General features: G+C 43.9%; 1 protein-coding gene across 3 annotated transcripts in view; it reads right to left on the reverse strand.

Moving 5' to 3' along the window:
* Window positions 1-15692, reverse strand: part of SMYD1 (SET and MYND domain containing 1) — a 46525-nt gene that overhangs the window by 29357 nt on the left and 1476 nt on the right. The gene's annotated exons all lie outside the window — the stretch shown is intronic.

Below are 15692 nucleotides of genomic sequence, written 5' to 3' on the forward strand. Positions count from 1 at the left end.
TTTGGGAAGTACAAGTTGATGGCAGGGCGAGTATGAATTAGAGGAAACGGTAAGTTTCTGCTAATTCTGTTGTATTGTACTCTCGCAGGCGCTTAGTACAGTGCTCTGCACATAGTAAGCACTCAATAAATACCATTGATGGATTGATTGAGATCGACTGCTCCAGTAAAAATTAATCAAATATCACAAAAAGGGCACTAGAGGGTAGCAGTGACCCAGATTAAGAAAAAAAAAAAGACAAGGAATGCTTTTGAAAACATAAATTTTCTCAGTTGTAGAATTTCATCTTAATTAACTAACAAATCACTGGGGGGAGAGACAGGTTACTCAACATAGAAGAAACAGGACAGGTGGAAGAGACCATATCCACCACTTCAGCAGTGGAAAAGGATGTCTCCTTCAAATGTGCCAGGAGAACGGATAACCCTTTGACATGAGATTCCCCATCACCCTTTAAACACTCTGCTCCTGCTTCCTTCTCTTTCTCCTGCTCTCCAGCTCTCTCTGGAGTCAGAGGTCATCGGTTCAAATCCAGGCTCTGCCACTTTTCATTCATTCATTCCTTCAATCGTATTTATTGAGTGCTGTGTAAGTGTATATATTATTATTTATTTACTTATTCACATTAATGTCTGTCTCTCCCCCTAGACTGTAAGCTCTTTGTGGGCAGGAACTGTATCTGTTTATTCATTCATTCATTCAATCGTATTTATTGAGCGCTTACTGTGTGCAGAGCGCTGTACTAAGTGCTTGGGAAGTACACATTGGCAACATATAGAGAGGGTCCCTACGCAACAGCGGGCTCACAGTCACTTGTCAGCTGTGTAACTTTGGGCAAGTCACTTGACTTCTCTGTGCCTCTGCTACCTCATCTGTAAAATGGGGATTAAGACTGTGAGCCCCACGTGGGACAACCTGATCACCTTGTAAACTCCCCAGCGCTTAGAACAGTGCTTTGCACATAGTAAGCACTTAATAAATGCCATTATTACTATTATTATTATCATCGCCCACCTACTCCATGAAACCAGCCTTTCTACTTCCACCTCTGACCACATTCCCCCTCATCTCGATTTTGACACCTGTCTCCATGTTTTTTTTTGTTTTTTTGTCTGTCTCCCCCTTCTAGACTGTGAGCCCGTTGTTGGGCAGGGACCGTTTCTATATGTTGCCGACTTGTACTTCCCAAGCGCTTAGTCGAGTGCTCTGCACACAGTAAGCGCTCAATAAATACGATTGAATGAATGAATCTCCTAAAATCAGTTGCTTCTATTCTCCTCCCTTACCTCACTACCATCTTCAACCTCTCCTCTCCTGAAATCTACTCCTCCCCCTAGGTTTCCCATCTCCGTTGATAACACCACTATCCTCTCTGTTCCAGAAGTCAGCGGTTTTGGTGTCATCTTGGACTCTTAATTGCCCTTCAACTCTCACAACTAACTCTATAGCCAACTTCTGCCAATTCTTCCTGCACGAATCTCCCCAGATGTCAGCCTTCTTCTCCAGCCAGAGTTTATTCTCTGGTACAAGTTCTGTCCTTACCATGGCCAGACTATTGCATCAGCCTCTTTACTGGTCTCCTAGCCTCCAGCCTCTCTCCGCTCCAATTTCGACTATACGCTATGGCACGGATCATCTTCCTAAAGCATCTCTTGACCCCTATCTCCCTTCTCCTCAAAACCTTCCACAGGCTTGCTGTGTTTCCCAGCATCGAACATAAACCCCCTCACAATCAACTTAAGGGCTCTCGACCATCTGACTCCACCTCACTTACATGTTCTCTTCACTCGCTGTTCTCATTCATTCATTCAGTCGTATTTACTGAACGCTTACCGTGAGCAGAGCACTGTACTAAGTGCTTGGGAAGTACAAATCGGCAACATATAGAGTCCGTCCCTACCCAACAACGGGCTCACAGTCTAGAAGGGGGAGACAGACAACAAAACAATAGTAGACAGGTGTCAATACCATCAGAATTAATAGAATTACAGCTACACATCGTTAATAAAATAGAGTAATAAATATGTACAAATAAACACAAGCTTCCATCGTTCTAGCTGTGCCTTGCTTTCACCTCTTCCCCCTCATTCATGCTTTCCCCACTGGCTTAGAATTTCCTTCCTCCCGACAAGAGACAGACCCCGGATCCCACCCATATTTAAAGGAACTATTTCACCTGATAAACACTCAATAAATACAACTGATGGTATTTCTCTTCAGTCCATCACAGGCAGGGGGTGGAAACAGTTCCTTCCGCCGATGGGATTATGCAGGTATCAGTTCAAACAGTGAGACCTGACCAGCCTCCCTTTGAGCAGGTGTGATAGCTCGTCAGGAAGAGTCGGTGGAACGTCAATATTTTCAGATTCTAGAATGCAATTTGACCAGTGGAGGATTTGCTACCCGTGGTGACTTTTGTGGCATGAAATGTCGAGGAGTGATTTACTACATCCCAGGGGCCAGGAGAGCCATGGGGGAACTGTTCCAGCTACCTAGGGCTAAAGTGTCCAGTCGCCCAGTTTTATACCACACACTCCAAGGCATAGATTTTTTTATGATATTCATTAAGCTCTCACTATGTGCCAGGCACTGTACTAAGTGCTGAAGTAGATACAAGCTAATCAGGTTGAACCCAGTCCCCGTCCCATGTGGGGCTCACAGCCTCAATCCCCATTTTTTACAGATGAGGTAAGTGAGGCACAGGGAAGTTAAGTGACTTGCCCAAGGTCACAGAGCAGACAGGTTCTCCTCTACTATATGAGACAGGGACTGTGTCCTATCTGATTATCTTGTATTTTCCCCAGCATTTATCAGCGTTTGGTAAATAGTAAGTGCTTAATAAATAGAGAAGCAGCATGGCCTAGTGGAAAAGCACAGGCCTGGGAGTTGGAAGGACTGTGAGCCCGTTGTTGGGTAGGGACCGTCTCTATATGTTGCCAGCTTGTACTTCCCAAGCGCTTAGTACAGTGCTCTGCACACAGTAAGCGCTCAATAAATACGATTGAATGAATGAATGACCTGGGTTCTAATCCTGGCTCCTCCACTTGTCTGCTGTGTAACTTTCGGCAAGTCACTTCACCGCTCTGTGCCTCAGTTCTCTTATCTGAGCCCCACATGGGACACGGACTGTGTTCAACCTGATTAGCTTGTATCTACCCCAGAGCAGAGTACAGGCCTTGGTACGTAATACGTGCTGAACAAATACCATAAAAATTCCACAATTATTATTAAAACTCCTCCCTTAGGAGCAATGGGGGAGGCCAGTGCTCAGCAAAGGGAGGATGATGATGACGCTATTTGTTAAGTGCTTACTATGTGCCAAGCCCTGTTCTAAGCACTGGGGGAGATAAAAGGTAATCAGGTTGTCCCACGTGGGGCTCACAGTCTTCATCCCCATTTTACAGATGAGGTCACTGAAGCCCAGAGAAGTGAAGTGACTTACCCAAGGTCACACAACAGAGAAGTGTCGGAGCCAGGATTAGAACCCATGACCTCTGACTCCCAAGCCCGGGCTCTTGCCAGGGAGAGTTGACTTATTCCTCCACCTAAGAGCAGGTGTCCCTCCCAACCCCCACCTTCCTGAACTCTGAATCTTTTCTCATGGAAGGAAGGATTGAAAAGTTGCATAAGCATTTCCAGAAAGGAAAGCAAACAGCCTTCTAAAAGAAGCTTCAAAACACCCGCAAAACATGATTTACACAACCACCTTCCCCAAGAAACCTTCTAGCCCCAGGTATTCCAGCCACCCTAGTAGCACTTTACCACTTTCATTCATGTATTCATTCATTGACTTGCATTTATCGAGTGCTTACTATGTGCAAAGCACCATACCAAACGCTTGGGAGAGTACAATATAACAATCAGCAGATGCTCTCTGCCCACAATGAGCTTACAGTCTAGAGGGGGAGACAGACATTAATATAAATAAATAAATTACAGATTTGTGAACGTATCTGGTTATTTTGTATCGTACTCTCCCAAGTGCTTAGTAGAGGACTCTGCACATAGTAAGTGCTCAATAACTACGACTGAATGAACGAATGAAAAACAAGAACTATCATTATAAATATATAAGTAGACAGAGGTTTTTGTATGTTCAATCGTTCATGAAATGTTTCACACTCTGCCCCTTGTTTTTTCTGTTTACTTGTGTGCTTGTGTGTCCTCTGTAACTATTGGACATTGAATTCACATTGCTGACTGATAGGGCAATACAGAAGCAGTGTTGTGTAGTGGATAACAACGGGCCTGGGAATCAGAAAGTCATGGGTTCCCATCCCGTCTCCGCCACTTGCCCACTGTGTGACTTGTGACTAATTTACGGATAGGAGAAAGAAGGAAAAAGGGATATGCCATTTAGATTCTCCTCTGAAAAACCCATCCTCTCTGAGAAGGAGGCCAGGAAGGTCTCCTTCAGAATAACAATAATAATGATGATGATAATCATAATTAACATGACATTTGTTAAGCGCTTACTGTGTGTCAAGGACTGTACAAAGCGTCGGGGTAGATACAAGTTAATCAGTGTGACTTGGGCAAGTCACTTCTCTTCTCCATGCCTCAGTTACCTCATTTGTAAAATGGGGGTCGAAACTGTGATAGGGGACAGGGACTGCATCCAATTCGATTTGCTTGCATTCACCCCAGTGCTCAGTACAGTGCCTGGCATATAGTAAGCGCTTAACAAATACCATCATTATAGGGTGGCATCTAAAAGCGGAGCGATGGTTCCCCTTTTGACCTTAATCCTGTAATCTGTCCTGACCACATCTTTTTTGCCAGGAAAGCTCTGAGCCGCCTCCTTTAGAGTCTGGACTCTAAAGTAAGTAAGCGCTCTGTACACAGTAAGCGCTCAATAAATACAATTGAATGATTGAATGAATGGACGGCATTTCTACTGGAGAAAGAGACAGGAGGAATCCTGATTCATTGTCCCAGCTCCAGTGGTCAGAGAAGAATAGTGATGAGGTCTAGCATGTCGAGTGGCTCGGGGTGATAGGCTCCCGCTATCGCTCGCTCTTTCATTTACGGGACTCATGTCGGGGGCCTTTCGCGCCGGGCCCGGCTGGCTAACGTCAGTTGTCAAACCAAAAGGGCAAGAAGGTGAAACAGAGGCTCGTCTCCTTGTAAGGGAAGGAACAGATAAAAACAAGGAGGGTGAGGCCCTCTAAGGTCCTGAGGAACAACTGTAGATATTCCCTGGAAAACTCTGGAAGAGTCTCCTCGCTATTCCTGATCTCCCACTTAGACTGCGAGCCCCTATGGGATGGAGACTGTGTCCAAACTGATTAACTTGTATCTACCCCGACGCTTTGTACAGTCCTTGACACACAGTAAGCGCTTAACAAATGCCGTGTTAATTATGATTATCATCATTATTATTATTGTTATTCTGAAGGAGACCTTCCTGGCCTCCTTCTCAGAGAGGATGGGTTTTTCAGAGCAGAATCTAAATGGCATATCCCTTTTTCCTTCTTCCTCCTATCCGTAAATTATTTTAGAGTCTCCCTGGTTAGACAGTAAAATCCTTGCGAGCGGAGGTCACACTGAGTAATTCTATTGGTACATTCCCAAACACTTAGTACAGGGATCTGTACAGAAAAGACCCTCAATAAATACTACTCACTGATTGACTGCGAGAAGAAGCAGGGCCCAGAGGATAGAGCGCGGGCCTGGGACTCAGAAGGACCTGGGTTCTAATCCCCGTTCCACTACTTGTCTGCTATGTGACCTTGGATAAGTCATTTCACTTCTCTGGGCCTCAGTTACCTCATCTGTAAAATGGGGATTAAGACCTTGAGCCCCATGTGGGACAGGGACTGTGTCCAACCTGATTAGGTTGTATCTACCTCAGTGCTTAGAAGAGTGCTTGACACATAGTAAGCTCTTAACAAATACCATTATTATCATTATTCTTATTATTTAATTAGCTCCCCTTATAGGGAGGCCAGGTTCAAATTATTTGGCCAAAAGAAAGTCAAACATCCTATATGAGGGGGGATAATTCAGATTCCCACCTGTCTGTCCTTGTTCAAAAGAAGCCAACCTCTCTGCATTCCCTTCACCGCAATAAAACTGTCACTGGGAGTGGAGGCTATGCGAAGTGAGTCAAAGCAGATACGATCTCAGCTCCCAAGAATCCAAGACACAATGCATGGAAAATATTCAGGGATCTGGAAAAACATGAAGTTCATACTTTCCAAGCACTTAGTATAGTGCTCTGCACACAGTAAGCGCTCAATAAATACATTCATTCATTCAATCGTATTTATTGAGCGCTTATGGTGTGCTGAGCACTGTGCTAACCCCTTGGGAAATCCAAGTCGGCAACATATAGAGACGGTCCCTCCCCAACAACGGGCTCACAGTCTAGAAGGGGGAGACAGACAACAAAACATGTAGACAGGTGTCAAAATCGTCAGAACAAATAGAATTAAAGCTCTCACATCATTAACAAAATAAATAGAATAGTAACTATATACAAGTCAAATAAATGGAGTAATAAATCTGTACAAATATATAGAAGTGCTGTGGGGAGGGGAAGGAGGTGGGGGGAGATGGGGAGGAGGAGAGGAAAAAGGGGGCTCAGTCTGGGAAGGCCTCCTGGAGGAGGTGAGCTCTCAGTAGGGCTTTGAAGGGAGAAAGAGAACTAGCTTGGCGGATGTGTGGAGGGAGGGCATTCCAGGCCAGGGGAAGGGAAAAATAAATACCATATTAGCTTCGAATCATATGCCCATATTATGGGGAAATGAGTGTGAGAAAATCTTTGGAATTCGAGAGAGAGAGAGAGAGAGAGAGAGAGAGAGAGAGAGAGAGAGAGAGAATAAATTTATATTAAATTTAAATTAAGTCTCCAGCACTGACTCTATGCTGGTTTTTCCTTAGGAAGCCAAGAGGCAGCTACTTCTGCAATCCGTTATCTTCACTCTATGGTGCTGACATAGACTATATATAGCCCTTAACGCCGAGCCTTGACTCTCCTTACCCTAGCTCTCCTTCCTCAACTTCCCCTCACATGTGTCTGGATTTCTCCTACCTCTTACAACAAGGTCACTGGAGAAACTGACCAAGTTTCTATTCGGAGAAAATTAAAATTCCAGGGTCACATCTCTTTCTTTGCTTAAGTCTGGGTGTGGTTGCGTGGGTGGGTGGGCGCACACACATGTTTACGTATTTCCAGAAAACTTGATTTATCTTCTTACGATAATGAGCGTGTTATGAGCAATATGAGCATATTATTATTAATAATAATAATGTTGGTATTTGTCAAGCGCTGACTATGTGCAAAGCACTGTTCTAAGCACTGGGGTACGTACAAGGTAATCAGGTTGTCCCACGAGGGGCTCAGTGTCTTCATCCCCATTTTACAGATGAGGGAACTGAGGCCCAGAGAAGTGAAGTGACTTGCCCAACGTCACACAGCTGACAAGTGGCGGAGCCGGGATTTGAACCCACGACCTCTGACTCCAAAGCCCGTGCTCTTTCCACTGAGCCACGCTGCTTCCCCTTATTACTTTATATTACCTATTACTTTATATTGGTGACTTCAAATATATTTCTTTATACAGGAGTGACCCCTCTCCCACAGGAGAGGCTACCCCTTTCTTTCACCTCATAGTACTACTTATTACTACTACTACTTATTACTACTTATTACTTTATATTACTTATTACTTTATATTGGTGACTTCAAACATATTTCTTTATGCAGGAGTGACCCCTCTCCCACAGGAGAGGCTACCCCTCTCTTTCACCTCATAGTAATAACTCATTGCGGGCAGGGAATATGTCCATTTATTGTTGAATTGTACTCTCCCAAGCACTTAGTACAGTACTCTGCACACAGTAAAGGAATGGAAAACAATTGCAGTTTTTTTACTGTGCACCCAGCACTGTACTAAGCACGGGGGTAGAGAGAAGATCAGCAGATCAGACACAGTCCCTGTACCTCAAAGGGCTAACAGTCTAAGGACTGTGGAGGGAAGACAGTTACTGAATCCCCACTTTTCAGAAAAGAAAACTGAGGCACAGAGAAGCGAAGTGACTTGCCCAGGCCACCCAGTAGGTAAGTGGCAGTGTCCGGATTAGAACCTAAGTCCTTCGGCTCTCAGGCCCCTGCTCTTCCCACTAAGCCATACTGATTCCCTCTCCATTTCCCGCACCCCCATACGCAGATCCATAAATCCCACCAGGATTTTATCAGAGACCCCCTGGGTGCATTAAGCCACCCCCCCCCCCCCACGCCCAGCACCTCAGGAGAGGTAAGCCCACCAGCCCAATATCCCCCACCTATTTTCAGAAGGTGAAAACATATTTGGGTCGGCATCAATGAAGTCATTCTTTCATTCATTCAAGTATATTTACTGGGTGCTTACCGGGTGCACAACACTGTACTAAGGGCTTGGGAGGGTACAATGTAACAATAAACTGCTGTTGGGTAGGGACTGTCTCTATATGTTGCCAACTGGTACTTCCCAAGCGCTTAGTACAGCGCTCTGCACACAGTAAGCGCTCAATGAATACGAATGAATGAATGAATGAATGAATAAACAGATACATTTCCTGCCCACAAAGAGCCTACAGTCTAGAGGGAGAGACAGGCATTAATGCGAATAAATAAATAAATAATATATATAATCATGTAATTTTATATAAATAACATATAAATATATAATTTATAAATCAATATATAAATAAATAACTACATAAATATATAATTATTTCGTATAGTTTATAATATAAATAATTATATTCCTATTATAAATTATATAGATACACAATTATTTTATGTTATTTATGATATAAATATAAATAATTATATTCATATTATAAATTATATGAATATATAATTATTTTATGTCATTTATAATATAAATATAAATAATTATATTCATATTATAAATTATATCAATATATAATTATTTTGTCATTTATAATATAAATATAAATAATTACATTTATATTGTGAATTATATAAAATAATTATAATTGTATTTAATAATATATAATAATAATTAACATGTATGAACATTATATTTGGTTAATTATGTTTGGTTTTGTTCTCTGTCTCCCCCTTTTAGACTATAAGCCCACTGTTGGGTAGGGACTGTCTCTATATGTTGCCAACTTGTACCTCCCAAGCGCTTAGTACAGTGCTCTGCACACAGTAAGTGTTCAATAAATATGATTGATTGATCTATAATATTATAATGCATAAGTATATGGTGTATAATTATATGATATATACTAAATAATAATAAATAATAAATAAATGAATCACAAATGTGTACACAAGTGCTGTGGGGCTGGGAGAGGGGGATGAATAAAGGGAGCAAGTCAGGGCAATGCAGAAGGGAGTAGGAGAAGAGGAAAGGAGGGCTTAGTCAGGGAAGGCTTCTTGGAGGAGATGGGCCTTCAGTAAGGCTTTGAAGAGCGGGAGAGTAATTATCTGTCGGATACAAGGAGGCAGGGCGTTCCAGGCCAGAGGCAGGACTCCTTCCCTTCCCCACAGCACCTGTACATATGTATATATGTTTGTACATATTTATTACTCTATTTATTTTACTTGTACATATCTATTCTATTTAATTTATTTTGTTAGTATGTTTGGTTTTGTTCTCCGTCTCCCCGTTTTAGACTGTGAGCCCATTGTTGGGTAGGGACTTTCTCTATATGTTGCCAACTTGTACTTCCCAAGCGCTTAGAACAGTGCTCTGCACACAGTAAGCACTCAATAAATACGATTGATTGATTGATTGATGTGGGCAAGGGGTTGGCAGTGAGAGAGTTGAACCAGAGGTTCAGTGAGAAGTTAGCATCAGAGGAGCGAACTAAAACCACTGAACCAGGGAAGGTAACCACACGCATCACAAATGTGACTGGGGCTGGCTCGTGCCCACTGCGATGGGGCACGTCGAGAAGCAGTGTGGCTCAGTGGAAAGAGCATGGGCTTGGGAGTCGGAGGTCGTGGGTTCCAATCCTGGCTCTCCCACATGTCTGCTGTGTGACCTTGGGCAAGTCACTTAACTTCTCTGTGCCCTCAACTGTAAAATGGGGATTAAGACTGTGATCCCCACGTGGGACAACCTGATCACCTTGTATCCCCCCAAGCGCATAGAACAGTGCTTTGTACATAGTAAGCACTTAACAATTGCCATTATTATTATTATTATTCCTCAATCATATCATGCTAAGCTCTGGGACAGAGCTGGTCTGCTCCGCCGCTGCCTCCCCAGGGCCACTTTGCTGACCAATAGGCCCCCCTGCACCATATCTAAATGTCTTGGGATCGGAGAAAAATGGGTGGCTGAATATAAAATTTTCAAATTTTATATTGGTTTGGCAGGGCTTTACCAACATGCCTGGAGAAATCTCCATTCCTCCACTGCTCAGATGAGTTTTTATTTCAGATCTGGATTTTCCATCCTCTTTCTCTCCTCCCCTGCTACTAGGTGGATCCAACACTGTGATCTTGCCGTAGCCTGGGAATGCATCCACCAACTCTGTTGTACTGTACTCTCTCAATAATAATGATAATAATAATGATGGCATTTATTAAGCGCTTATTATGTGCAAAGCACTGTTCTAAGCGCTGGGGTGGTTACAAGGTTGTCCCACGGGGGCTCGCAGTCTTCATTCCCATTTGACAGACGAGGGAACTGAGGCACAGAGGAGTTAAGTGACTTGCCCAAAGCCACATAGCTGACAATTGGCAGAGCTGGGATTTGAACCCATGACCTCTGACTCCAAAGCCTGGGGTCTTTCCACTGAGCCACCCTGCTTCTAGTGCTCTGCGCACAGTTAAGTGCTCTATAATCATTCATTCATTCGATCGTATTTTTTGAGTGCTTACTGTGTGCAGAGCACTGTACTAAGCGCTTGGGAAATACAAGTTGGCAACATATAGAGACGGTCCCTACCCAACAACGTGCTCACAGTCTAGAAGGGGGAGACAGACAACAAAACATGTGGACAGGAGTCGTCAGAATAAATAGCATTAAAGCTAGATGCGCATCATTAACAAAATAAATAGAATAATAAATATGTACAAGTAAAATAGAGTAATAAATCTGTACAAACATATATACAGGTGCTGTGGGGAGGGGAAGGAGGTAGGGCGGGGGGGGGTGGGGAGGAGGAGAGGAAAAAGGGGGCTCAGTCTGGGAAGGCCTAACCATAATTGATTGACTGATTATCCTATCCCATCTTGACTACTGCATCGGACTCCCTTCTTCCTTCTTCCTTTCTCTCCCCACTCCAGTCCACACTTCACAGGGTCAGGTCCGGATCCACGCTGCTTAACGTGACGTTTCCGCCCAACGTCGAAACGGAGCACTCTTGCCGCGTCACGATGTCATCTTCCTAATTTAGGTGTCCGAATGAAGGCCGGTGGCATCCCATTCAATGTGCTTCTCAAGCGGGGAAAATGACCGGCTTGGAAAAGCACCAACGTGAATCGGGAGGTGCTACTTTTACAGGGGATGGTGCAAACCAACTTTTATAAGGTAGCGTGGACCTTTTCCCTTCCCGCCTCGAGGGCTTCCTCTGGATTTCGGATCCTCTCGGTCTGCCCAAGGACACGGGTGTCAGTGTTTTCCTCTAATGAAAAGCACCAACAGGTATTGAAATGTCCTGGGAAGATCAATCAATCGATCAGTGATATTTATTGAGCACTTACTTTGTGCAGAGCACTGTACTAACGTTTGGGAGAGGGCAGTATAATAGAGTTGGTTGACACGTTCCCTGCCCTCAGTGAGCTTACAGCCTAGTGTAGGAGGCAGACAATATTATAAAGGAATAAATTACGGAAATGTACATACGTGCCATGGGCCTGAGGGAAGCGGAGAGTGCAAATTCAAATCAAGGGTGGCGCAGAAGGGAGTGGGAGAAGAGGAAATGAAAAAGACCAGACAACTGCTCGGTGGAAAGAGCCCGGGCTTGGGAGTCAGAGGTCGTGGGTTCTAATCCCGACTCCGCCACTTGTCTGCTGTGTGACCTTGGGCAAGTCACTTAACTTCTCTGTGCCTCAGTTCCCTCATCTGTAAAATGGGGATTAAGACTGTGAGTCCCACGTGGGACAACCTGATTACCTTGTATCTACCCCCGTGCTTAGAATAGTGCTTGGCACATAGTAAGCGCTTAACAAATACCACCATTATTATTAGTCAATATCTGTAATTTATTCATTTAGTTATATTAATGTCTGTGTCCCCCTCTAGACTATAAGCTTGTTGTGAGCAAGGAAATGTCTGTTTATTGTCACAGTGTACTCTCCCAAGTGCTTAGTACAATGCTTTGCCCACAGTAAGCGCTCAATAAATGCAACTGAATGAATGAAAGATCAAAACAAGGAATGCCACAGAGCCCTGTTTTCACGCTAGCATTTGTCTCTGTGGGAATTTACACAGTTATCACTATTATCACTATCACCAGAACTAGGAATTCACACGACATTTTATGTTTGAAAAGACATTTTTGACAGCGTGGCTTAGTGGAAAGAGCCGGGGCTTGGGAGTCAGAGGTCAGGGGTTCTAATCCCGCCTCCATCACTTGTCAGCTGTGTGATTTTGGGCAAGTCACTTAACTTCTCTGTGCCTCAGTTACCTCATCTGTAAAATGGGGATTAAGACGGCGAGCCCCATGTGGGACAACCTGATTACCTTGTATCTACACCAGTGCTTAGAACAATGCTTGGCACATCGCAAGTGCTTAACAAATACCATCATTATTACTATTATTATTAGCAGCGCTCATAAGAACAATGCTCTTTTTCCCCATTTTTTCCAAGAAGGAAAGGGAAGCACAGTGAGGGTAAATGCCTTTCCAAGATCATACTCAGCCACCAAACTGATGCGTTGTGAGCAGGGATTGTGTCTACCAACTCTGTTCTACTGCTATTTTGTTCATTCTCCTGGGCTCAGTACAGTGCTCTGCACACAGTAAGTGCTCAATAAATATGATTGATTGATATCTCGGCTCTGGACCCCTGAATTTCTAGACTATTGCTTCACCAATTAAGGGGCACTGCTTCTGTACATAATAATAAAAATAATAATGATAGCATTTATTAAGCACTTACTATGTGCAAAGCACTGTTCTAAGCGCTGGGGAGATTACAAGGTGATCAGGTTGTCCCACGTGGGGCTCACAGTCTTCATCCCCATTCTACAGATGAGGCCCAGAGAAGTTAAGTGACTTGCCAAAAGTCACACAGCTGACAATTGGTGGAGCCGGGATTTGAACCCATGACCTCTGACTCCAAAGCCCAGGCTCTTTCCAATGAGCCACACTGCTTCTCATCACCTCCCAGATCAAAATCCAGGTTCTCCATGCACCTAAAAGTTTGCTGAAGGGTAAAGAATGATTGACGAAGCAGTGAGGATTAGTGGATAAAGCACGGGCCTGGGTGTCAGAAGGAGCTGGCTTCTAATCCTGTCTCCACCCCTTGTCTGCTGTGTGACCTTGGGCAAATCACTTCACTTCTCTGTGTCTCAGTTACCTCATCTGTAAAATGGGGATTAAGACTGTGAGCCCCATGTGGTACATGGACTGTATCCAATCTGATTATCTTGTATAATAATAATGGCATTTATTAAGCACTTACTATGTGCAAAGCACTGTTCTAAGCACTGGGGAGGATACAAAGTAATCAGGTTGTCCCACTGGGGCTCACAGTCTTAATCCCCATTTTGCAGATGAGATAACTGAGGCCCAGAGAAGTGAAGTGACTTGCCCAAGTCACACAGCTGACAAGTGGTGGAGCCGGGATTTGAACCCATGACCTCTGACTCCAAAGCCCGGGATCTTTCCACTGAGTCACACTGCTTCTCTAATAATAATAATGATGGCATTTGTTAAGCACTTACTATGGGCAAAGCACTGTTCTAAGTGCTGGGGAGGATACAAGGCGATCAGGTTGTCCCACATGGGGCTCACAGTCTTAATCCCCATTGTACAGATGAGGGAACTGAGGCCCAGAAAAGTGAAGTGATTTGCCCAAAGTCACACAGCTGACAAGTGGTGGAGCCGGGATTTGAACCCATGACCTCTGACTCCCAAGCCCGGGCTCTTTCCGCTGAGCCATGCTGCTTCTCTATATCTACCCCAGCACTTAGCACAGTGTCCGGCACATAATAAGCACTTAATAAATACAATTTTGTTTAAAAAAAAAGATTAGATACATTAACAAATCACACAGTTCTCTTACTGCGAGTAGGATTGGAAGTGGAATACCCTCCCACCCCGATTTCTGTTTGAAGATTTCCCGGAATGGCCTCATAAACGATAATCTGGGAAAAAAGTAATTTTTCTAACTGATTTTTCACAGGGAACCATAAAATAGGCAGGGCTTTCTTTCAGAACCAAACCAAGTCTATACCACACGGTAAATAGGTATTACTTCATCGCAAATTCTACACCAAATGTCTTTCATTTAGGATGCTAAGAAATGGTAGTCTGGGAATCTTTTTAAAAATTCACCCTAATTGTTCAGGTATCAAAAAAAAAAAAAAATAGACAGCCGGGACTTTATTGCAAATGCATTCCCAAAACTGTATCCTTAAGTGGCTTCACCTCAAAAACGAGGAAACTATTTGTTGTTAGCATCAGTTAAATATGATATCAAGCCCAAATGTCTTTTTCTCCCACCTTGACACGCCACCCCACCACCACCACACAGTCATATCCCTTCACTCGGTAGTGACGGAGGTTTCCGAGGGTTCATTCAATGACAATTGAAAAGCAGCATGGCCTAATAGATAGAGAAGGGGCCTGGGAGACAAGAGGACCTGGATTCTAAACCCATGTGTCTCCCTTGTGACCTTGGGCAAATCACTCCCTTCTCTGGGCCTCAATTACCTCATCTGTAAAAGGGGGATTAAGATTGTGAGCCTCATGTGGGACATAATAATAATAATGGCATTTATTAAGGACTTACTATGTGCAAAGCACTGTTCTAAGTGCTGGGGAGGTTACAAGGTGTCCCAGGTGGGGCTCAGTATTAATCCCCATTTTCCAGATGAGGGAACTGAGGCCCGGAGAAGTGAAGTGACTTTCCCAAAGTCACACAGCTCTCAAGTGGCTGAGTTGGGATTTGAACCCATGATCTCTGACTCCAAAGCCCGGGCTCTTTCCACTCAGCCACGCTGCTTCCCGTGGGTTCTTCTTCTTCAGCTGCTTCTGCTGGGACACGGACTGTGTCCGACCAGACTAGCTTGTATCTGCCCGAGAGCTTAGTACACTGTCCTAGTAAGCGCTTAACAAACACCATCAAATTGATTCAACTTTAGCTTTCCACTCTCCTTCACTGAACAGACTCCAGGGCGACCGAAATCTCGGAAAATCAGTGACAGTAAGTCAGAATAGGGTCTGATTCGGTACCTCAGAGAAAGGGCTTATCAGCGGTGGAGACGGAGGAATGTCTGCAAGCAAAACGTCTCACACCAACTGACCGTAAAATTCCTCTATGTTTAAGGGCTCCATGTGGGACATGGACTGTGTCCAACCTGATTAACGTTTATCTATCTCAGCGTTTAGGACAGTGCCCAGCACATAGTAAGGCACTCAACCACTAAAAAAAAAAAAGAGACCTATGGGATTCCCTCCTTTAGTCACCCTCCCTCAGCCAGACAGCACCATATCCATAACTTATTTATATTAACATCATCATCATCAATCGTATTTATTGAGCGCTT

Source organism: Tachyglossus aculeatus, chromosome 10 (genome assembly GCF_015852505.1).
Source record: "Tachyglossus aculeatus isolate mTacAcu1 chromosome 10, mTacAcu1.pri, whole genome shotgun sequence".
Taxonomy (NCBI): domain Eukaryota; kingdom Metazoa; phylum Chordata; class Mammalia; order Monotremata; family Tachyglossidae; genus Tachyglossus; species Tachyglossus aculeatus.